At 40.2% G+C, this 24,294-nt stretch overlaps 1 protein-coding gene across 3 annotated transcripts in view; it reads right to left on the reverse strand.

Moving 5' to 3' along the window:
* Nucleotides 1–24,294, reverse strand: part of CHRM3 (cholinergic receptor muscarinic 3) — a 529,779-nt gene that overhangs the window by 247,749 nt on the left and 257,736 nt on the right. The window lies entirely within an intron of this gene.

Genomic DNA, 24,294 nt, shown 5'->3' on the forward strand with positions numbered 1-24,294 from the left:
TTCTTCTCAAAAAGCCAAGTCTAATGAGGGAAAGAGGCCAAGTTAGATGTAGATCACTCCCATCTAGGATGTGGAAAGCTAAATCACTGCCAGTCCAAGGTGCAGAGAGATAAGAAGGCGATGTCACAGAGCAGAGGGTCTTTAACCTGAGTCTTATATGCAGTGTAGGAGAGTGATGGACAGACAAAGGGAAATGGGATGGGGAGGGAGGGAAAACAGATCTAGCTGTCATGCTCCCCTGCAGGAGGCTGTAAGGGGGAATGGCATGTTCTGAAAGCTGCCCCAATGAGGGCTCATAATGAGATGAGGAAAATCAAACTTACACGCATGATGTGGCAGAACATCCTTTTATAGATGGAAATGACTGCAAATCAGACTAACGGCACAAATGAAAGCATACACCCCAAGAAGTTTCAGAATTTGAAACTCGTTCCGAAATCCTTTGCACACATTATCTCATTCTGGTTTCACAATCTCTCTGTAGGTTGGGCAGTGTAAGTTCGCCTCTACCATGTGCTACGGGAAACTGAGGTTAAGGAGCTTGCCCAATACCACAGGGTGATTTGTGCAGACTTGGAGTAGAGGCTAAAACTGGGGGCCAGTCCCCCTTACAACACAAGGAGAGCTGTGATGCCAGGGTTCTTGAAGAAGTTAAGTGTGGCACAGTGATGAATGTGGTATGACCATGATAGACACGATTTCTTGACAGTGAGTGCTTTGCTGTTACATGCTGCAGAGTGAGCTCTGGGCAGAAATGGACTGTTTCCAATCTCACCCTTCCTGTTTCCAATGTCATAAATGCAAGCATGGGGCAGACACACTCAACTGTGATCAGGTCCACATTTTTCACCTTGTGAGTTTCAATAATAGACTTCTCTGTAATACACATGGCAGACATGTCAGGCTACTTTGTACTGTCCAGTAACTACAGAAAAACTGGTCATTCTGTCTGAATCCAGCTGGGTATGATCCTCAAATTTCCCCTGCATACTTGTTATATATGAGCTTCTCTCAAACCTTCTGATTTCTGCCTCTGAAATCCTTAGTACTTTAGTAACTTTGCTGGTGTAGCATCTGGGGCAAGGGTCTTTGATGCCAATGAGAAGTTTGAGCTGCTTTGTCTATTCAGGTAGAAAAAGAGGCTAGCACTCATTTGTAATAGGTGAAAACAGGGATAGTGGCATCGATATGAGGGGAAAAACAGGCTTAATAATGCAAAAATGAAGAAACCTTCTCTATGACACTTAATGAGGGAAGGCTCATATGAAATAATACCTAAAGGAGCCTCTGGGATTCTCCAGAGTTGTGAAATACAGTTGCTGAAGCTGGAAAGATTGCAGAGGAATTTTTCCCCTTCCTCTTCCCTCCCTCCCATTTTTTCTTTTAAACTCCTAAAGTGGAACTGCTTAGAATATTTCCTACACAGCTCAATATCTTATCATGAAGGTGGGAGACTAGTAAATCTTTTGGCAGTCCCCAAATTGCCTCACCCTCATGAAAGAGGACAGAATTTGATATTTTTAATGCGTTTCCAATTAAAAAACTGTATGCTTGTTACAGCCTTTCTGACACCTTATAACGTATTAGAAATTCCTTTTGACTTTAAAGAAGAGTGATTGCTTTAAAAGGCAGTTTCTACTATAAATTCCCTCAAGATAAAAACCAATTTCCAGACAACAATGAGTAATAATGCCTAGAAAACAGACACTGGGTATGAGACAGACAAGATCCAAATGGTAGTACCATTCCGAGATGTAACTTCTAACAATGATCTTGTCTTGCACTTCTTGACAAACTACGCTTGTTATCACAAGAATTAAGCTTGTTGTCCTTGGGTAGGATGCAACAAATAGAAGATTAAACTGAAGTATTATCTGAAACCAAGACAAAGAAGCAGAAAAACAAATCAAAAAGTCTCTGAGAAACCAAATGGGCAAAAACTTGGATAAGATGTTTAAAAGAGAAATTGGACTGTACAAAGCATTCAAAAATGAGCAATTTATGAAAATGTATTAATTCTGAATGTATTTCCCATTTGGTTGGGTGAACACAAGAAAAGTCACGGGGTGAACAGAAGTGACCTCAGTGATTCACAACCTAATTCAGCACTTGCTATTGAAAGATCAGGTTTCTAGTGAACATTGATAATTGACCCCTATTAACACAAATTCTGGCATGAGAAGGTGGAGTCTAGAAAACCTTGTATCGAAAGAACTCGAATGGGTAGTCCATGCAAGAAGAAGTCAGGAGTGGGAAGGGAGGTAGATAAAATTAGAGAAGCAGAGACAGCGAGGAGGAGTAATAATTTTCTGTATGGCCACGAACACACCAGGCATTGATTAATTCACCAAATCGTTTCAACAATCTTGTAAGGGAGACATCATTGTTACCAATTGGTGTCTATTGAAGCTATTTTTGTGAGAGGCTCGTCCACTTAACATACAACAAGAAGTGGCCTGAGTTGGGATTTGAATCTGCTTGTCTGATATGTAAGTGATTTTTCTAATTAAGCCACACTAATTCTCAAATAGTAAGTACAATGTACATTAACTGCAATTATAATGAACAAAAAATGAAGACGAGACTTGCAAAAAGAACTAATAAATTTATATTTTCTACTGGTCCTATAAATATGCACAGCCCATCAAATAACCAATGTGACCCATATCTATAGTAAGAGTCCTTAAATATATTCATATCTATGGACCTAGTAATCCCACTCACCAATTATTCCATGAAAATAATTTAAAGTCAGAAAAATGGCATTCCTAGGAAACTGATCACCGTAACATTACAGACTGAGTATTCTTTATCTGAAATGCTTGGCATTGGAAGTGTTTTGGGTTTCTGATTTTTTTCAGATTTTGGAATATTTGCACTTGTTGGGCATCCCTAACCCAAAAATCCAAAAATGTGAAATGCTCCAGGGAGCATTTCCTTTGAATGCCATGTGGGTGCTCAAAAAGTTTTGGATTTGGGAGCATTTTAGATTTCAGATTCAGGCTGCTCGATCTGTATTTATAATAGTGAATAATAGAAACTATTTGTGTATCCAACAGGAAAGCATTTAAGAAAATGTGGGTATAGAAATTGTATGGTTCATTAAGTAGCCATAAGTGATAAATAGGTAGCAATAAGAAAAATGATAACAAAAGCAAAATATAAAATTATATGCTCTGATGATAAATAGATACTATATATATGTTAATAAAAAGTAAAAGGATGCTCAGAAAAAAGAAATTGGTTATGCTAGGGCGGAGTAATTATAAATACATTAAAATCATAATCTCATTCTTACAACATACTATTATATTATACCCATTTAAATATACATTGAGTGAAAATATAAACACAGAAATAAAAAGAAAACATAGCTGATATATGTGGGATATGTGTTTGCATGGTTAAATAGTTTGAAGCACATACGATATTATTATGTTACATTATTAACTATTTGATATTGGAGGAGGGTTGAAGGAGATACACTTAGAGAGTATGATGAAAATTAATTTCTTATAATAACAAGAGTTAGTGGGAAATAAGATTGCAGTAATAGGAAGATTTGTTGACAGAATTGCTATTGCATATGACTTTAAATGCATGATCAGCAATCTTCCACTCTGCACTGCGAATTTCACCTTCTCACCTTCCCTCCATCCCATTCCTACCCCATTCTCTGGACAAGGAAGGAGCTAAAGAAAAGAGCTGAGCTGCAGAATTCTCCCACTCCTTCATTCTCTGCTTGAAGGCATCAAGCCATGGCCCAAGCATGTTCTCTCCAGCTCGGGGAAGCCATTCTGTCTTCTTCTGGGCAGGAAGAACGTGCATTTGAAGAAATTGAAGCTAATTTGGGGGTGCTGCTTTTGTCTCATGTAGGAAGAATAGTAAACCAGAAGATGTTCATCATGTGTCTCACATGGTGCCCTACTCACATCTCTCTAGTCTTGGTCTCTTTGATAGTTTCAGGCAGTATCTTCTAACATCTGGTGCTTCAGAAAATCTCTTGTCTTTTAGACATGATAGGAAGGTGGGGAACCTGCACTACCCACCTCCTGGGTTAATAGTTCTTAGAAAACAAAGGAGCTCCCTAAGTTTATAAATCTTACAAATAGTTTAAAATTCACAAATCCTTGCCCCTCCCCTTGCATTATGCTTATACTTGCATGTATAAAAAGAAACACAAAGTCAAATGTAATTCAGCACCGTTTGATCTCCTTTGGATAAGTTAGCCTCTTAACCTTCCTTTCCCATTCTTTCTCCCCACCCCCTTCTCTCTCTCTCTCTCTCTCTCTCTCTCTCTCTCTCTTCTCTCTCTCTCTCTCCTCTCTCTCTTTCCTCTCTCTCCTCTCCCTCTGTGTGTGTGTGTGTAGTGGAAGAAGAGGCATGGTTTTAAATGAACTCAGGAACAGAAGAAAGAGTCTGTGTCTCCAGAATTTGATTGTCTTCTCTGATCTACGGCATGAGGTTCCTTATTCATCTGGGTGCTCCTAGCCCTGCTGACATTGACAGTGAGGTTTATCACTTGCATGCATGCCATTTGCATTTTCTGGACCTAGTAAGCTTGGGTAGACATCTCTGTTCTTGGTCTCATCTTGTCTCCTGCTGACAAGGAGGCCTTTTCTGAGGTCTGACTGTGATGCCCACAGAGCCCTAGAGTACTACAGCCCCCAGGAGAGTTGCCTTCATCCATATGATGGCATGCCATCCTCATTGCCAAGTCCTCTAGCTATCTTGGGGTCCCATCTACACCACACTGGAAAGTAAGTTGTAAGGCTTTCCTCTGACGGACAGGCTGAGCTTCCAAGTTCACTAAAATATCGGTAGAGGGCTACATATGAAATGGATCCCTGTCTTGTGCTAACTCATCTTTACCAACATGCCTTTCATTCTCTGGGATAAAATTCCAGGTGGAGCATGATTCAGACTGCTTTGTCTCCTCCCTTTCACTGTCATTCTTGTTTTGCAGAATTCACCAAATTCAGCAAGGAAGAATGATTTTCCTTTCCTTTCTTGGTGACATATTCTCCCAACATCAGAGGCTGAGGCTAGATGTAATCAGTTGAAGAATTCTCTTCCATACAATCTGACTTGAGTTTTCCAGGCTTGGCCCTTGATAAACTAAAAAAACAAAATTTAGAAATTATTTCTCCAAAACTAATCTGGATTTCCAATAATATCTGAGGCAGAGTAACAGGATGAAGTGTAACCTACATCCCCACTTCACCTCCTCAAAAAATAAGTAAAATAAAATAACTGTTTTCAATAATGGGACAACAGGCAGTACATAACTGTGATAAATGTGAGAAGGAAAAGCTGCATCTGGGCCTTTATTTTTTCTTTTTGACAGGATCTCGCTCTGTCACCCAGGCTGGAGTGCACTGGAGTGATCCTGGCTCGCTGCAGGCTTCACCTCCTAGGCTGAAGGGGTCCTCCAACCTTAGCCTCCCAAGTAGCTGGGACTATAGAGTGCATCACCATATCCATATAATTCAAAAGAAAATGTAGAGATAGGGTCTTCCTCTGTTGACCAGGCTGGTCTCAAACTCTTGGGCTCAAGTGATCCTCCTTCTATGGTCTCCCAAGGTGTTGGGATTACAGGGTGAGCCACTGCACCCAGCCTGGGCTTTTTATTTTGGAGAAATTTCTCAAAAATGGGTAGAGACAAGATAAGCCACAGTGAGTTCGGTTGCCTCACTGAGTTGAAGAAATCATGATTAGAATCTGAGGCATCTGGTAATCCTATGAAAAAGATGCTAAACAAAATTAGTGATTAGGAAAACGCAAATGAAAGCCACAATAAGATACTGTCTTATACTGCAAGAATGGCTAAATTAGAACAACATAGTATATCTATGTTGGCAGAGATGGGAAGCAACTATAACTCTCATACACTGCTGATGGGAATGTAATGTGGTACAACCACTTTAGAAAACATACAATGGAAAGTTTATTATATAGCTAAACACATACTTTATGTATACTGCTGAGCAATTATACTCCTACTTATTTGTCAAAGAGAAGTGAAAAATACAAGTCTACTTAGAAACTTGCATATGAATGTTCACAGAAACTATCCACAGTCACCCCAAACTGGGCAAGAAAAAACTCAATTAAAAACTTTGGGATGCTGAGGTGGGGGGGTAAATCACCTAAGGTTGGGAATTCAAGACCAGCCTGGTCAACATGGTGAAACCCCATCTCTACTGAAAATGCAAAAATTGGCTGGGTGTTGTGGAGCACGCCTGTAATCCCAGCTACTTGGGATGCTGAGGCATGAGAATTTCTTGAATCTGGGAGGCTCTTGAATCTGGGAGGCAGAGGTTGCAGTGAGCTGAGATTATGCCACTGCACTCCAGCTCGGGTGACAGAGTGAGACTCTATCTCCATAAAAACAAAAAACAATTATCCATCAGATGGGCTGGAGAAGCAAAATGTGATACAGTCATGCAATGGAATTTTAAAGATGCAATACAAAGTGATGAACTACCGATGTTCACAATATATGTAAATTTCAAAAACATACTGTGCAAAAGAAGTCAGACCCAAAAACACTTCATATAGGATTTTATTTTTATAAAGCTCTAGAAAAAAGAAATAGAATCTATGGGCCAGAAAGCAGAAAAACATTTTTTCTGGGCTTGGGTTGGGGGTGGCATGTGTTTACAGCAACTAGGAAGAGGTATAAGAGAACTTGGCGTGATGGTGGAAATATGTTAGGGCTTTATTTAGTGGTAGTAACATAGTCGATAAATTTCTCTAATCTCATCCAAATATACACTTAAGATGAGCACTTGTTATTGCACATGTATTATGCCTTAATATAGTTGATTAAAACAAAACCTTAACTGGCTTCTTATTCGTTTATAATATCAGACTGATCTCCTAAAATCTCATATTTCAAGAGTCATCTTTAATATTGAATATTAATTTAGTACATGCAGAGATATTTTTGTCTTGTGTTTGTTTTTAAAATAATCCAGTGTTTGTGGGAAAGGAGTGCCGTGTAAAAGAAACGAGTTGGCCATGGTCATATATTGCTAATTACTGAAGCTGCAAGATGGGTATAGTGGGTTGATGATAGTATTCTCTCTACTTTTGAATATGCTTGTAACTTTCTATTCAAAATGTTTTTTTTAATATAGTGGATTGCATTTTAAATGACAATATTATAATTAGTATATTAGAATGAGGTGTCTAATATAACCCCTTCCACCTTATTATCCCCTGGTCATGTACAAAGTCTTTCTGGGTCTTTCTAACTTTTCTATGTCATCCTAGAATTTTTTTCCCCTTTTGTCTTTTAGTCAACAGTCCCTTTCATTTTAGAATCAACTTGGGTGACACATGTAGGCGAAGACCTGAAACATTTGAGGAAAATGAGTTAAATCTGAGTCTGGTTCTTTATATTAAATAATAATGATGCTTAGTGCTCTTAACCATTTCATCCAGCAAAGTATTAAGAAAACAAAACAGTAATGCCAGGCCTGCAGAAATAAGTCCCTTTTTAAGGAAAAAATAAAACAACAACGTGTGGAGAAACGCCACTTCGTTAACTGGATGAATAACAATTTGTCCTTACAAGTTGTCTGAAACAGAACAAAGAAGTCAAATTCACATCACAAAGACAAGGAAAGGAGTGTATAAAAAGTTTAAAAGGGAAAGAATATTGGACTTAATTATTTTCACCTACCTTTCCCTTTTAAGGCATTAAAACTCTTGCCTAAGTTCGGGGAACGCTGGCTCCAAGCTAAGAGTCATATGAGTAGGGTTTGTGTCCAGGAGAGTGCAGCCTATTCCAGCTCAGGCCCCAAGGATCAACAGGCTCCATGCTGACAGTGCCTCAGGGAATTTTCGGTGAGATGGAAGCTCAGGATGAAGTCACTCAGAAAAGACATTGATTAAGGATGTAGAAAGAAGATAGTGTTCAACTATGTAGGCAGGGATGCCCTTTAAACAAATTAATGTCCCTTTCAGCTTCTTAGTGTGGTGTAAAGTGGAATATGGCATTTCTCCCAATCCTATTATCCCTAGAACCACCGGTTCGTTCTCTGAATAAGACCCCAAACTTTCTTTCTAATGAGCAAGACTGGACAAGAAAACACATCCTAATCACCAACAAAGAACATAAGCTTCTGCAATCACACTGTGATGTGATAAATTAGAATTCTGCTCTCCAGAAGTCAACACACTATAGATGAGTTGAGAGTTCTTTTTAATGTTAACCTAGAACGGCAAAGCATCAGAATGTTTGAGCCCAAGCTGTACAGAGGCAATACACAATTCTATTACTGTAGAATTCTATTTTTCCTTTAGACACAGTTCCTTTACATTTTAACTATATCTTCTTGTACTTTATCCTAAGAGCAATGCAGAGTTATTAAAATGCTTTGAGTGGAAGACTGAAGTGATAGAGATGGTCTTTATGTAAAAGGTATCTGGAAGCAATGCTTAGACTAAACATTATAGGAAAAGGGGTTCAAGAAGTGGGGGACACATCGAATTTTAACAGTGTATTTGGGCCAGACACGGTGGCTCACACCTGTAATCCCAGAACTTTGGGAGGCTGAGGTGGGCAGATCACTTTAGGAGTTCGAGACCAGGCTAGCTAATATGGTAAAACCCCATCTCTACTAAAAATACTACAGGCAGTAGTTCAAGCCTGTAATCCCAGCTACTCAGGAGGCTGAGGTATGAGAATTGCTTGGACCTGGGGGGCAGAGGTTGCAGTCAGCCAAGATCATGCCACTGCACTCCAGCCTGGGCAACAGAGCAAGACTCTGTCTCAAAACAAAAACAAAACAAAAAAAACAAACGTGTATTTGACCTTAAGTGATAAAAAAAAAAAAAAGAGAACACTTCTAAGCAGTACTGAATTCTTAATAAAATTAGGTTGCATAGAGTCTGCACCAATTTCCAAAAAGCAATGTAAAACAAAACACTTATTGCATATTGCTTTTAAGTCGTAGGAGAAAAATGGGTTTGTAATAGAGTTACAAAGGTACAAGAGCACACATGGATGATTCCGTTCCTATCAGGTATGGGAAGACAAAGGACATGACAGAGAACGGTGATTTGTGTTGGATTCTGAAGAGCTGGGTAGAGTTTTGACAGGCAGACTTTCAAGGTAAGGGGATTCATGCATACAGAAAAACATCCGGAAGCCTGTAGCACAGAGCATATTTAGACAGCTTGACCAGGGCATGTGCACTTATAGGAGGTAGCACATGAAAAGGGAAAGGGTGAAGAGGTGCTTCTTTGAGAACTTAATTCTCCCCCTTGAGCTTCAGTTTCTTCATGGTGTCTAAACTTTCCTATCTGGGCTCACAGTGAAGAGCTGTCCAAAAGTGGAGTGACATGAGTCCATTGCTGAGAGTGTTGAGGCTGGGTGATCAGGAAAAGCCGTCCTGATAGGATGTAGGAGAGAAAAGGCCTTGTAATAATGCATATGAGACGTCTGCACAAGTCTCTGCACAAGGCAGTGGACTTGGATGCTGTGGTCTGTGTGGGATATGAGGGACATTGGACCAGAGGTCTCACCTGACTGGACAGAGAAGAGGAGATCCTCCACCTATTTTTATAAGGCAGGGGAACGGTAATGCTTTGGAGATTAAAAGAAAAAGGAATGTGCCTGTGCTGGGTGTATGTGTGTATGGATTTTAGGAGACTGTGGTAAACAAATCTGTGTTGTAGAGATGCTGTATAAGCTGTGAAGGTGGCTTGCTCAGCTGGCAATATAAGCAATTCGTGACACAAAGAAATTAAGCCATGGAGAAATCATTAAAAAATGGAAATATAAAGATGACCTACCTGCACAATAGCTAACAGACCGATTTGAGAGGAGATGCAAATTAAGAAGAAAAGAGTGTCACGCAGCCATAAAAAAGAACAAATCGTGTCGTTCGCGGTAACATGGATGCAGCTGGAGGCCATTATCCTAAGTGAATTAACACAAGAACAGAAACCCAATACTGCATGTTCTCCCTGTAAGTGGGAGCTAAACATTGTGTACTCATGGACATAAAGATGACAACAGTAAACACTGGGCCTCCCAGAGCGGGGAGGAGAGGAGAAATATTGAGAAACGAGGTGTTGGACATTATGCTCACTTCCTGGGTAACGGGATCCGTCATACCCCCAACCTCAGCACCTCACAGGATAACCAGGTAACAAACCTGACATGTACACCCTGGAGCTAAGACAAAAGTTGATATTATGAAAGAGAGAGAGACTGTCTAATGGGAGGGGCAGAGAGCTCAGTCTCAGGAAACGTTAACTACCTTAGGAGGCGGGTGGTGGAAAAGAAAAATCTAGCCACAAAACCAGGAAATAACAGGAGAAAGTGGAAGAACACATAATTGTGAGATATTATTGGTGGCATTGTCAAGAAATAAGTAACAGCCTGGGCTCGGTGACTCACGCCTGTAATCCCAGCACTTTGGGAGGCTGAGATGGGCGGATCACCTGACGTCAGAAGTTCGAGACCAGCCTGGCCAACATGGTGAAACCCCAGTTCTACTAAAAATACAAAAAAAAAAAAAAAAATTAGCTGGGTATGGTAGCAGGTACCTGTAGTCCCAGCTACTCAGGAGGTTGAGTCAGGAGAATTGCTTGAACCTGTTGAACCTGGGAGGTGGAGGTTGCAGTGAGCCAAGATCAAGCCACTGCACTCCAGCCTGGGTGACAGTGAGACTCCATAACCCACTCCTCCCACCAAAAAAAAATCTGGAAACCACAGATGCTGGGGAGGACGTGGAGAAATAGGAACACTTTTACACTCTTGGTGGGACTGTAAATTAGTTCAACCATTATGGAAGACAGTGTGGTGATTGCTCAAGGATCTAGAACCAGACATACCATTTGACCCAGCAATCCCATTACTGGGTATATACCCAAGAGATTATAAATCATTCTACTATAAGGACATATGCACATGTATGTTTATTGCAGCACTATTCACAATAGCAAAGACTTGGAACCAACCCAAATTCCCATCAATGATAGATTCAATAAAGAAAATGTGGCACATATATACCATGAATACTATGCAGCCACAAAAAAGGATGAGTTCATGTCCTTTGCAGGGACATGGATGAAGCTGAAAACTATCATTCTTAGCAAACTAACACAGGAACAGAAAACCAAACACTGCAAGTTCTCACTCACAATTAGGAGTTCAACAATGAGAACATGTGGACACAGGGAGGGGAACATCACACACTGGGGCCTGTCGGGGGCAAGGGGCTAGGGGAGAGATAGCATTAGGAGAAATATCTAATGTAGATGATGGGTTGATGGGTGCAGCAAACCACCATGGCACATGTACACCTATGTAACAAACCTGCATGTTCTGCACATGTATCCCAGAACTTAAAATATAATAATAAAAAAAGAAACATTCCAAAAAAACTGAAAAGTAACAATTGCCTCAAATTCTATGTTTTCAGGTAGAAAAACCAGGAAAAAATAGCTTCCATTAAAAAGGAGAAGGGTTCACTGATAACCTTTAAGGCGAATGGTTCAAGGTAATTAAAGGGTATGTGCAGAGTGGCAATAAATTCAAGATGAGAGGGACCAAGGCAGAAGGACAGAAAATGCTGAGAAGCCTAGCAGCTCAGGGAAAGCAGAAAAATGGCCACTGATTACAGGAGAGAGCACTGGGCATACAGTAGACACTCAACATCTTTTTGAATGAGTTGAAGAAGACAGGGAGGTAAGGTCTAGAAAAAGTCTTTTTTTTTTCTTTCAGAAAAAAATTAATTTTTAATGTTGGAAATGCCAGCGTAAGAAATCAGGCTAAAAGGACAAGAGAGAGAAGATGGGGAAAAGTGAACACAGTCATGGAAGGGACCATTCTTTTCCAGAGACCAGTGGCTTGATGGGAGAATGAGCACACAGATCTGCTGCAGGGGTCTAGGCTGCAGATATGTGGATTCTAGGTTCCTCTGAACAGCAGGTGATGAGTTCTCTAGGAGAACATTAGTTTGAAGGGACAGGAAGGGAGAGGGAACTTTTGGCAAAGCTGCTATCAAGAGTAGACCGAATTGTGGTGAAAGATAGACAAGAAGTACACTGAGAAGCCAGGAAGACCCACACTGAGAATGGGCCTTGTCTACAAGGCATTGGATTTCTCCACCACAGATGTGCAACACTGAAACATGAGAAGAGAAACGCTTCAAAGAGGGTAAGAGGAGATCATAGGGGAGGACAGGAGTGAGAGGGGTTAGAGTCCCGGAGAGGGTGCTACCGAGGGAGGGAGACTGGACAACTCCCAGGTGTGGCCACAGGGGACTCACCATCTTCTTATGAGACTAACAGGAAAGAAAGGGGCCTAGAGCTCACCAGGAGAGATTCTCAAGATCAGGGATAAGAGAAAAAACAATAAACTTTCCAAACTATACGGGTCCTTTTCCAAAAGTGCAATGGCAACTGTTTTCTCCATCTTGCAGAATAAAAACAAAAAGAAAAGTTTTGGAAAGTATTTTAGAGGTATGTAGGAAGCCCCGTTAGTGCTAAGGAAGCAAGACATTGGTGTCTGTCACTTTCATTCAAGAGCACAAAGAACCATGCCACACAAAAGCAGGACTTTTAACAATGCCTTCGATACTGTTGGATCATTGAATCAGTGATAAATCAAAAGTGGAGTGAAAGCCTTTTCCTTCCCAAGCTATGCACATGCACTCATAGAGCTGGATTTAACAGGATGACTTACACGAAGATAATGCTTTATGCTCAGAAGGACTATGTAAATATTTGTAGGCAAAGAGGGTTCTTGGATGAATGAATAGTCATTTACTGCTTTCTGATGTCTTAAAAATATTTTTAAAGCGAAGACTAAAACGGAATTTTGGTAGATTTTAATTCTTCATGGAAACTAGAAGGAAGACCCAGAGGATAAATTTGAGTATCCCATTTGGGAAATTTGGTTTCCTGATGAAGAAAAAAAAAATGTTAATTTTTTTCTTTAAGTGTTACACATATTTTAGAAAATTGTTTTGATATTTAAATGGATCACTTACCAACCAACATTTCATCCTACTGGTTCCCTAGCCATGTGAAATCATCAGACATTTCCTGAGACTTCTTTAAAGGGACAGCTTTCTGGGTACTACTGCAGTGATTCTAATTCAGGAGGCCTGAGGTAAGGCCCAGGAATATGTATTTTTTAAGTGTCTAAAGGAATAGTGAAAGTGGTAAGCGCGTCGTACAATTAGCAAAGTGCAAAACGCATGTATTTAGATTTGCATTGTACAAAATTTACGAGTACATTGGCACTGTTCAACTCCAGTCTCAGATTTAAGCCTAACTAGTTTCATTTGGAAACCTAATAAATAAGGCTTCAGTTTTAGTTATTCTGCCTTAAAAATACAAACAGGCCTAAAAATAAGGGGGCAGTACACTACAAATTAATTTACTAGTGTGTATTCTTCCTTTATCTTAGGAATCTATCCCATCGACTCTGACGGCACCGGCATGAGACAAGATCTCCTTCGGTCAGTTGTCACAGGGAACATTCAGCTTTCCCTCTCCAGGGGATTTGCCACAGGAAAAAGACATATGGATGTGTTTAATGGGAATTGTAGAAACTCGGGAGTTCAGCAAACTGTTCACAAAATCCAGGGTGCAAATTATTTTGAGTTACCTGAGAAGACAAAAGCTCTAAAGTTAGCTCAGGTAAAAGCCAAAGCTCTGCTAGTGATCTGCTAGAAAAGGGTGGGGGGCAGGCAGAGACATGCAAAGCAGGTGAGAGTGAAGGGCAGTAGACAGCAGAGGCGGCAGAACAGAGGCACCTCCTTAGCCCTAACATCAGAGCTGCCTGGCACCGGGACAGCCCCGACTGACTGAGACCTTCTGCTTCCCAACCACTGCTTCGCAAATACATGTGAGAGATTTAAAAAACAGAAGAATAAGAAGAAGAAGAGGAAGAGAAAGAAGGAGGAGGAGGAAGGAAGAAAGGAGAAGGAAGAGGAGAAAGGAGAAGAAGGAAAAGGAGAAGGAGAAGGAGAAGGAGAGGAGGAGGAGGAGGAGGGAAAAACGACCAAAAACAATATCACCAAATAAACACTCCTACATTTATTAATATCCATTGCAGAAAACGATTAACTTGAGTCTGTCAAGTTACTAGAAAATTGTACTTTCTGGATACCTGTCCTGAGTAAGGCTAGGGGACAATGGTGGGGCAGGTTATTTTAAGAATTTCCTGCATATTAGGCTTGATATGTTTTTTTTTTTTTTTTTTTTTTTTTTTTTTCAGACGGAGTCTGGCTCTGTCTCCAGGCTGGAGTGCAGTGGCCGGATCTCAGCTCACTGCAAGCTCCACCTCCCGGGTTTACGCCATTCTCCTGCCTCAGCCTCCTAAGTAGCTGGGACTACAGGCGCCCGCCACCTCGCCCAGCTAGTTTTTGTATTTTTAGTAGAGATGGGGTTTCACCGTGTTAGCCAGGATGGTCTCGATCTCCTGACCTTGTGATCCGCCCGTCTCGGCCTCCCAAAGTGCTGGGATTACAGGCTTGAGCCACCGCGCCCGGCCGGCTTGATATGTTTTGAGGCTATAATTCAATTGTGCTGTACTCAAAAGAAAAATTAAGTTACTCCCAATATTTTATCAAAAATTGACTAGGGTGTTACCATACCAAATCAGAAATACTGATAAATGAATGCCTTGACAAAATACATGTTGCCATCCACATCATTTGGGTTAATTTTATTTCCCAAGGTTAAAGGTTTTCATAAAGTCTCCTACAACCATCATGTACAGACATGTCCATCACACTTCATATCTACTAGGACTCTTCCTGCTTATGGGAGGCAGGTTTGCAATCATTACTAGAACTCTACGCAATGTTTCAGTCAGCTGACAAATAAGAAGCGTGCTTGCAATAATCTCTAAAACGACGGCTTTCAAACTTTTTTAACCTCTTATCCACAGTAAGATACACACACACACACACACACACACACATACACACGTATCTAAAACTGAAACAGATACTTCCTTAAACAGTTTTTATCCTCACAATGCATGATATGCTTAGATACATTCTACTCCATTCTGTTTTTTTAAATTAATGGGCTTTATTATTTATTTATTATTTATGGTAGTTTTAGGTTTGCAGAAAAGTAGAACAGAAACTACAGAGAGTTCCTATATACTATCTCTCCTTTCTCCCTTCTCACAGTTTCCTTTGTTACTAATACTTTGCATTAATGTAGCATATTTGTTACAACAAATGAACCAATATTGATATATTACTATCAGCTAAAGTCTATAGTTTAAATTAGGGTTCACTCTCTGTGTTGTACATTCTATGGATTTTGACAAATCTATAATGCTGTATCCAGCATTACAGTATTACACAAAATAGTTTCACTGCCTTAAAAATACCCCATGCTCCAACCTATCCATCCCTTCCTCTACGCTAACTCTTAACCAGTCATCATTTTACTCTCTCCACAGTTTTGCCCTTTCCAGAATATCATAGTGCCAGAATCATCCAGTATATAACCTTTGAAGCCTGGCTACTTTTATTTAGCAAAATCCATTTAGGGGTCCTCCATGTCTTTACATGACATGACAGCTCATTCTTTTTATTGCCAAATATTCCATTGCATAGGTGTGCCACTGTTTATTATTGCATTCTATTTCATTAAAAAATTGGATGTGAACACAGTAAACTGAGTCTAGAACCTAAAACTAATTAATCAGCCATATCCATAATTTGAAACATACTGCCTAAAATTTTTTTTTTTTTTTTTTTTTTTTTTTTTTTTTTGAGGCGGAGTCTCGCTCTGCCGCCCAGGCTGGAGTGCTGTGGCCGGATCTCGGCTCACTGCAGGCTCCGCCTCCCGGGTTCACGCCATTCTCCTGCCTCAGCCTCCTGAGTAGCTGGGACTACAGGCGCCCGCAACCGCGCCCGGCTAATTTTTTTGTATTTTTAGTAGAGACGGGGTTTCACCATGGTCTCGATCTCCTGACCTTGTGATCCGCCCGCCTCGGCCTCCCAAAGTGCTGGGATTACAGGCGTGAGCCACCGCGCCCGGCAATATGTTGTTAAGTGCTTGCTAAGACTGCAAAGGAGCAGACACTTTGGTCTCTACCTTAGAAGTTTATAATGTTATTGAGAAGAGCAGCCTATGTATGTGACATTTAGTAACAAAAGCATAATCACAATGCAAATGTTAACATCAAAATAAAAGTAGAAGACATTTAAGAATAGGAGTTCTTTAGTTCTGTTGAGCATTAAGAAGAATTGGCAGGTGCTGGGATTTAACTGTACAAGCAGGACCCTTCTGTCACTTACTGATCGGGAGACCGGGGCATGTTATTATTTCTATGTGTCTCCATTTCTTCATTTGTGAGTGATATAATAGTAATATCTATCTCACTGGGTAATCATGAGAAGTAAATGAAACCATGCACACATAGAGCTTGGTAGAGTATGTGACATGTAAGAAGTCTTCAACAAATATTAATCCATTACTATTGTTGTTATTATTTTTGAGACAGGCTAGAGTGCAGTGGCACGATCTCAACTCATTGCAACCTCCACCTCCCAGATTCAAGCAATTGCACCCCAGCCTCCAGAGTAGATGGAATTACAAGCATGCACCATTATACTGGACTAATTGTTTTTTATTTTTAGTAGAGCCTGGGTTTTGCCATATTGGCCAGGCTGGTCTCCAACTCCTGGCCTCAAGTGATCCCCCTGTCTCAGCCTCCCAAAGTACAGGGATTACACGCATGAGCCACTGTGCCCAGCCATATTAATTTATTATTATCATTACTAACCACTCTATCCATCTTGCATAATTGTCTGGAATATAGTAAGAGTTCAATAAGTTTTTAAATATATCTAGACTAAGGATTACACTTATCTTAGGCTTATTTGCTCTGTGGAAGCTTGTCAGAAGAGCTAGACCATGAGCCCTGAAGAGATGTATGTGATTTGGTAAGTGTAGGAAAGAAGAAGGTTGTAAGATGCTGAGGAGATAGTATAATACGAGGCTGAAAAGTAGAAAAGTAAAAGTAACATTTGGAGGACAGTAATCAATTTCATTAAAGAGGAGAGTTAGGGACAGGTGTAATGGCTAATGCCTGTAATCCCAGTATTTGGGAGGCTGGATCACTTGAGGCCAGGAGTTTGAGACCAGACTGATCAAATCAGTGAGAACCCCATTCCTACAAAAAACAATACAAAACAAAACAAAGACCATTGGCAAGGGTGAGCATGACGGCATGTGCCTGTAGCACCAGCTACCTGGGAGGCTGATGCAGGAGGATCATTTGAGCCCAAGAGTTGGATGCTGCAGTGAGCTATAATGATACCACTGCACTCCAGCCTGGGCAACAGAGTGAGACCCTGTCTCTAATAAGTAAAGAAAAACAAGACAGTTAGAAATTAAGAATGAGAAACTTACAAAGATCACTGGTGGTCTTTGCAAATGGCAGACATTTGGACTTCCTCTTTCAATGAGTATGAGAGGACAACCTCAGTTACTGAAATAAAGAGAATAAAGTCCTAATGCCCTCAGGTATCCACTGCAGGTAATGAGCTAACTTCTCCTCTACACATGTTGGAATGGTACTAGTTATGCACTATCCTTTGGAGAGTTGGGGAGATACACTTAAATAATTTTCTGTGGTTCAGCTGAAGAAATCTGAAGCAGATGTTTATTGTCCATTATGGTAAGCACTTGCCAAGTGTGACATTTCCAATTGAAATTTAAGAAAAAGAATTAAAATTTCCCTTCTTCAAGTGCCACTAGTTGCATTTCAAGTACTCAATAACCACAAGTGCTTGGTGGCTACTGCACTGGATAGTACAGACAGAATATTTCCTTCATCATGGAAAGTTCCCTTGAGAAGGGGCTCCAGAGACTAGAGATGCACCCGTGGAGGGGAGGAATGGGACAGTGGCTGGAGGAGAGACACACAGTGAAGGGAAGTGGAATTTGCCCATATAAATCCATAGGGATCTGCCAGTCCTTCCTCCAGACAAGAGGGAGACATTACTGTTATTGGAAATCTTGGGAACGACTCAGACGGCAAGATCCCAACCGAAAGAAGATAACAGCAGAGAAGTGGCTTAGAGATGAAGAGAAAACATTTCTTTCTCCCCAGAGACACAGGGAGCAGAGAACATGTACAGAAAAAGAATATAAAGCAGAAGATGTTGGAACTCATACTTGTTAACTTTGAGCAAAAGGAAAAACAACCACTGAGAATAAAGAAGTTAAAGTGTTTTCACAATGTGAATATGGAATGGATTTATTAAAAATCAAACCAGGGCCAGGCATGGTGGCTCACACCTGTAATCCCAGCACTTTGGGAGGCCAAGGTGGGTGGATCACTTGAAGTCAAGAGTTCAAGACCAGCCTGGCTAACATGGTGACACCTGTCTCTACTAAAAATACAAAAATAGCCAGGTGTGGTGGCACACACCTGTAGTTCCAGCTACTCAGGAGGCTGAGGTGGGAGAATCGCTTGAACCCAGAAGGTGGAGGTTGCAGTGGGCCAAGATTGCACCACTACACTCTAGCTTGGGTAACAAAGCAAGACTTTGTCTCAAAAAAAAAAAATCATCAAATCAATAAAATTATCTTGAAGAAGCTATGAGATGATGTTCTTGAAGGTATACAGTTGCTTTTCATGACTCTTCAGCTTTTAGTTGCTAAAAATCTTTGATAATGTGCATAGTCCTTAATCAATCAGTAAGTTATTATTTATTAGGTCCCAATATACTAGATGTTTTGGGCAACCATATATTCAAGATGTAAAGTCTGCACTTACAGAAAGCACCATGAGATCTTGCATTAGGCATGCCAACTCCCTAGCCTCATGTTGCAACTCTTGGCTCTTCTGCCTCTTGCAGGTATCACAAATCAATCTTGACATTCCTTCTAGTTGAGTCCAAAGAAGCCTCAGGATATTTTCCATCACAACACCCACTATTCAACCTACTAGTTATTATGAGAAATACAAACTATTTTTAAATTTGGTACAACATCAGAATTGTGTTGTCAGTCAAACAGAGGAAGCCCATTTTAAAGCTAACAGATTTATTTTATGATAGTAAACTCGCTTTATTGTTTGAAGCCCAAAGAGTCAATCCATCACTCAGATTAAAAGACAAGATCGCAATAGCTAGTTTCATATTTATTAGATACCTAACTCTCAGTCTCAGGAACTTTTCTTTCTTTGAGAGAGAGAACTATCAAAAGAGCAAATTATGAAATTTCAAATTAAAATTAACAAGAAAGGCACAGACTGGACCACTTAAAAATAGTCCCCAAAAAGTGCATTCCATTGTTCTCACTATTTTTTTCCAGAAATCCTACAACAATGTAGCTGTCAGAGTAAAAAAGATTAAAACTTCCAATTGCAATGTCTCTCCAAACAATTGTGAAGAATGATGTAGTTGTACTAATTATGTAAGAGATAAATGAAGCCCACAAAGTAAGTGAGGGCATTGGAAACAGATGATGTTATTAATGTAATTCTGCTAAATTTTAAAGGGCACCTATAAATGTGAACATTTTTCTCAGGTTCAATGATTTTCCTCTCCATACTTCAAATCACAGGATCAAAATGGGTATTCAAGTGGTTTTGTCATGGAGATTTAATGTCTAAGATATTTCTGATGGAGGGAAAAATGTCAGAATATAAAAAGGCAATTAAGAAAGAAAGCTTTGCAAATGCCTGTTCTTGTAGCAACCTTGTGGAAGAGTTCATATTAGTTGTTGCTGACTTTTCTGTGTTGAGTAATCAAAGCCCATAAATGCTGAACCTTCTTTGTTAGCTCAACTTCATAATGCCAGGCTCTGCAGGGGAAAAATTTTGGCAGAGTACTTAGTTGTTCTTTAGTTTCTCTTACTTTCAGGTAAATTACCTGGATCATTCCAAACTGAGTGAAATAGTATTAAGAGTATTGTTTTCATTTTCTTCAACATGCTTATGTAAAACTGGTCAATTTTATAAGGGCGGTAATGTAGAGAGAGCATTAGGACATTTCGGGTATTCCAGCTCCTCTTCACATTCCACTGCAAACTGGGAGACTCCAAAATAATTTTGTACAATGTAATGTTAGTATATACAGTTTTACTGGATTTGAAATGGTATGCACATATACAAATATCCATGTGTGTGTAAATGTACCTGTTGGCTTTTCTTGTGAAGGACCCTATTTAAATTCTAAGACTAGGTCTTTTGTACCAGTATAGCATTACAACATCCTTTCTTTTTCTTAAAAATGTTGACAGCAAAGATTAGTTGCTTTTTTTAATGACCCTTATTTTCAAAGCCAAAGGTTCATACTTCTATGTCAGTTTTCTAAACTATTTTGAAGTCCAAATTTTTGAGAACCGTTGGTATAGAAGTAAAGAACTCTTTTATATGCACAATCACCAACATATTTCAAGGAATATATCTTTTGGAAATAAAACAAATAAATTATAAAAATAAAGCATGATTGCGCTGGTTGGAAAAACATGTTTTATAATAATATATTTGTTAACTCATATATGCAATATTTTCATTACCAAACATGTTAAAAAAATTAAAAAATAATTTAAATCACCTATAACCTCAACACCAAAATTTTTCATTTTATTTTATCTTATTTTATTTATTTTTTAAGATAGGGTCTCGCCCTGGTTGGAGTGCCATGGTGTGATCATGACTCACTGCAGTGTCAACTATCTGGGCTCATGTGATCCTCCCACCTCAGCCTTCCAAGTAGCTGGGATTATAGGTACATATCACCACACTAGCTAATTTTGTTTTGTTTTGTTTTGTTTTTTAGCAGAGATGAGGTCTTGCCATGTTGCCCAGACTGGTCTCGAACTCCTGAGCTCAAGTGATTTTCCGCTTCTGCCTCCCAAAGTGATGGGATTGCAAGCATGAGCTACCACACCTAGCCTTTTTTAAAAAAAATATTTTATTGAAAAATTTTAGATTCGGTGGGGGGTACCTGTACAAGTTTGTTACACAAGTATCCTGCGTAATGCTAAGGTTTAGGCGTCTAATGATCCCATCTACCAAATAATGAACATAGTAACCCAGAAGTAATTTTTAAACTCTTTCCCCCTCTTCCCTACCCCTCCCATTTGGGGATCTCTGGGATTTATCCTTTCCTTCTTTGTGCCCGTTTGTACCCAATGTTACCTCCCACCTATAAGTGAGAACATACAGTAATTGGGTATCTATTCCTGCATTAATTCACTTAGGATAATTGCAACATCTATGTTGCCACAAAGGACATGATTTTGTTCTTTTTTGTGGCTGCATAGTATTCCATGGTGTACAAAAGTATCACGTTTTCTTTATCTAATCAATCATTGATGGAAACCTGGATTAGTTCCACATCTTTGCTATTGCCAAGACTAACATTTTCATGTCTCTTCTTTTTCTTTGTATTTTCTTAGTATTTATTTTTACAAAAAGGGCAATTGATGTGAAATCAATTGTTTATTTTACATTACTTTGGAAGCCTTTAGAAAGATTGTCCATACAGATGACGTGTTTCAAAATTACACTGATATTATACTGATTGTCCAGGACAATTAACTAACTTTAGAGATGAAAAGCCAGATGGACAGTAAGGTCTTAGAGAAAGTGAGATGAAAGCACCCAATCCTTTGCTTAAAAAATCATACTAAGAGAAAGAGCTGGCCCAGAGCCATGTGCATAAGGTTTTCCAAAATATATTTAATTTGGGGCTCTATGAAAATACCTTGAAACTAGGGACCTCAAATAGATTGTGTTAGAAAGGCAGGAATGGGTGAAAGTAAGATTATCTCCCATTCAACAGACGCAAAAAATCTGACTCAGCCCACAGTCCAGGAGGTCAAAGAAGAGACTAAAGTTTTTGATGAAGCCTTGAGCTCTATTGTTAGGTCTTGTACATTTCTGTAAGAAATGAGAAACAGTTTGACTTGACTTTGCTTGGCCTTTTGGCCTGCAAAAATACTAAGACAGGATGACATTTCGGCTACAAATTTTGCAGCTGTGTAATCACTGGGGTCTGGGAGACCTTACTATACTTGGTTCAGCATTTGAATTCCTTTTGAGACCAAGACAATAGAACTTATAATTAGCAAACTACCACAAGTCTCAGAGTATGACACATGAATAGAGCTCTTCCTTTTCCTCTTTCCCTGCACAAGAACATAAAAATAGAACAAGTAACTAGTATATTTGTACTTCTCACAACTTTAATAAAAAACATATCTAAAGATGGAACTCGGTAGAACAACGTCCAGTAGTAGATGAATTATTTTTATTTTCTTATAATACTGTGGCTTATTGTTGACATGAAAAAGTAAATGTGAACCTATGAGAAAGGGACCTGTCCCAGTTGTTGTCCTTCCCTTTACATTTCCAGTATTGCAAATCCAGCTCGGGGCCTTCTTATTTTTCCTAGGCCACTGAAATATCCCCTCTGATTTAGTCTCTCCACTTATTCTCGCTTTGCTCCAACTCATTCACGGATGCCAGATGAATGTTCCAATATCACAGCCTTGATTATGTTCATTCCCAGTTCAGAAACAGTATGTGGGCTGGATGTGGTGGCTCACGCCTGTAATCCCAGCACTTTGGGAGGTCAAGGAGGGCAGGTTACCTGAAGTCAGGAGTTCGAGACCTTCCCGGCCAACATGGTGAAACCCCGTCTTCACTAAAATTACAAAAATTAGCCAGGAGAGGTGGTGTGTGCCTGTAGTCCCAGCTACTTGGGAGGCTGAGGCAGAAGAATCACTTGAACCCAGGAGGCGAAGTTTGCAGTGAGCCAAGATTGCAGCACTGCACTCTAACCTGGGTGAACACAGTGAGACTCCATCTCAAAAACAAAACAAAACAGTATGTGACTATTCATCAGAGGAAAAGTAGGAATTGAACACTCAAGGTTCCTCAAAATCGAATCCCTCCTTATTTTTATAACCTATTCTTCTCTCCAATCCTGTGCGATTGAGTTTCCAAGGAAGTTTCTTGGCTGGGTACAGTGGCTCACACCTGTAATCCCAGGATTTAGGAGGCCTAGGCAGGAGGATTGCTTAAGCCCAGGAGTTTGAGACCAGCCTGAATAACATAGTGAGACCCCTATCTCTCCAAAAAGTATTTTTTCAAAAATTAGCCAGGCATGGTGCCTCACATCTGTGGTCCCCGCTACTCAAGAGGCTGACATGGGAGGACTGTTCGAGCCTGGGAAGTTGAGGCTGCAGAGAGCTATGATGGTGCTACCGCACTCCAGCCTAGGCAACAGAGCAAGACCCTGTATCATAAAAATTTTTTAAAAATTAAAAAGAAGCTTCTTTACCCTTTCTTCATGTGCTTCAAGCTTTGCTGCCTCTGTTTTTTCTTTGTTGTTTGTTTGTTTGTTTTGTTTTTCTCCTCTCTTGCTATTTCCTCCAAAAAGATTGCAACTCTCTCTCTCAAGATTCTGTTTATCCCCCAGGCCAACCAGAACAGTCTTGACTCTGAAGCCCTGCACAAACACGACCAGAGGCAGTCACTCCTTCCTCTGATCCTCCATAGAAACTCGCCTCTATGCCTACTTGTTTGATTTTATCTTGCTCTTTAAGTGGATGTGTCTTATTTTCCGCTACTGGATAAGGGAAAGGGCAGAATGCTAAAAGGGCCCTTGTAAGTTCAGACCATTTTTGAAAAACAGACTTTCTGGTATCTACATGCAGAGGCCTCTGTATCTGAAGAAGCAACCACCTTCCCCTCCTTCCCATCTGCAACCAGCTTGGCTCTTTGACAAAGACTCCATCCTTGACCAAACTTCAGTCAGGCCCTTCTGAAGCTCCTTCCCAAGCAGGCCCCTACCTTGGTACTTCCGTTTCTGTCTCTGCATCACTCAGTTGTAGCAAGATTCCTGCTAAGTCGGTTTATCCAGAATTCCCCACCTTCAATATCTGATCCTCTTCTGTGTCTGATCAAATTCCTCACTCCTCAACATCCCCCAGATGACATCTGCTCACTCTGCACTGTCTGCAGCTAGAATCCCCAAAGGTCTGTTTCCTAGGAATCCCCCTTACTCGTGAGGCTTCCTCTCAGGAATTTTCCATCCGCTGACTCCAGGCGGCTCCCTGGCTACACATCCGCACTTGTCCATGTTGTGTTCGGAAGTGATCCCATTTCTATGCTGAGGTCTCTTTCCCCCTATTGTAATAGTTCCTCAATAAAACCTGATTTTTCCACATTAACTATGGTCTGGCTCTGGTTTTTCATGAACACTGTCCAAGGGCAGGGGGGATGGCCCTATCAGTCATTCACACCACACATTATTATAAATGATG

This window comes from Trachypithecus francoisi, unplaced genomic scaffold (genome assembly GCF_009764315.1).
Source record: "Trachypithecus francoisi isolate TF-2019V2 unplaced genomic scaffold, Tfra_2.0 Lachesis_group5, whole genome shotgun sequence".
Classification (NCBI taxonomy): domain Eukaryota; kingdom Metazoa; phylum Chordata; class Mammalia; order Primates; family Cercopithecidae; genus Trachypithecus; species Trachypithecus francoisi.